Raw genomic sequence first — 1,740 nt, 5'->3', positions numbered from 1 at the left:
GGATGCTTGGTTAACCATGGTAGTTTTTCCTCTGTAGCTAGTCAGAGGTCAGATATGGCCATGCTGCTTACTGGGTTGTTTTCTGAAAAGAATATGGGAAGTTAAAGTTTTTATTATTTTGTTTGGTTGTTGTCTTTGGTTATCCCTATTTGAAATGGTGAAAATGAATGTGATTAATGTATATTTTGAGCTCAGCAGGTGAAATTGTCCCTTGAATTTCTCAGAGACCATTCTGCTTAGTGAAAATAGCTGACAGAAGGTCAAAATGGGTGACAGAAGGTCCTGGCTTGATGCCTAAGGCCATATTTTGTATCAGTGGAATAGTTTAGATAAGGATTAAGATAAAATAGAAAAGGATTGAATTTGACTGTTTTAAGAATTGAGTTTAGGATCTGATGGTACTAGGTTCATAGGTTCATACTGTTTTCTTTTGACTATTGTTATTGATATAATGCTTGACAGAAATGATTATTAGGAAGTATAGAGAATTTGTAAACTCACAGTTTCAGCCACCAATTTGAAACTTTAAATGGATGTAGGACACACCTGCAAAGAAGACTCTGAAAAGTTAAGACCCACCCAGTTTCTTGAGTGCTAAGAACATTTGAAGGTGAAGAGACTTGCCTAGGGGGCTGTTGACAGATTGATTTAATAATTAAAAAAAAGGAACCTTTGTTTTTTTAAATTTTGAACTAGTGGTTTGTGCCAGAAGCTGGACAAAAATTTGGAGCCATGGAGAAACTCTCCTCTATAGAACTGAAGGTTAAAGCGAACCGGTGGGCAGCCTGAAATGCTTGCTAGGTGACCACCTGAATTCACTTGCCTAGTCTAAGTGGGAGAAATGCAACAATAAAGCGCTAGGTTGAGTCACACCACTGACACCGTCGACCTGGTTCACAGGGACTAGAAGAGAATATGAGAGTGAGTTGACTGCTCTGAAGTTTATGACCTAACCCAAGGGGCTGGAGTTCTTGAGAATTTGTGACACTACCTATGGTCTAAAGTTGAGGCAACCAATGGGCACCCTAGGGAAGCTAAGTGAAGTGGCCAAAAATGAGTTGACCAGAACCTGACCAGATGAAGAAAGATATTTGAGCCTGGGCACTGCTACATATTGCTGCTGACTTTATAGACAGCCTATTCTGATTTGACTTTGCTTATGATTGCAGACTCACAAGGTTCCAAGTGGAATGAAGATTCTTCATGTCAAAGAACATGCTTGTCTCCTCAGAGCACTGGGTTGATATACGTGGGCAGTATATAAATTTGATACCCAAAAAGGGCAGATAAAAACATGAAGTGTGTGGCTCACAGACTTTCATAGGTGGGGGAATATGTTCAGAGCTGAATATTAGTTAGTGCTCATAACATTAACTGCAATTGTTAGGCCTAGAATATTTTTGTTTTGTTCACTTATAGAATTTTATGTTTAAATAAGGCTGGCACATATTGAATTATATGCATTTTAGTTTCATTCTGTTAGGTACAAATATGATTTTTATTATTGTTTTTCTTAAAAATTATATATGGTTAAAGAGTTGTGTAAAAGTCTCAACTTGACAAGAGGTGGTCTGTGGAAGTTATATAATCTCCTGACAACTTGAATGTAGGGGTGATGTCTAGCCTATCAATCAGGTCATAGCTAATGGTGCCTCTATGTGGGCATGACCTTCTCCTGAGGATTCTGGGAACTCCTGTCTTCCTCCCTGGAGGCATGACACACATTCTCTCTACTTGAGA

This window comes from Echinops telfairi, unplaced genomic scaffold (genome assembly GCF_000313985.2).
Source record: "Echinops telfairi isolate 266 unplaced genomic scaffold, ASM31398v2 ScPeMD7_7465;HRSCAF=8503, whole genome shotgun sequence".
In the NCBI taxonomy this organism is placed as follows: Eukaryota; Metazoa; Chordata; class Mammalia; order Afrosoricida; family Tenrecidae; genus Echinops; species Echinops telfairi.
This window is presented reverse-complemented; position numbering follows the sequence as displayed.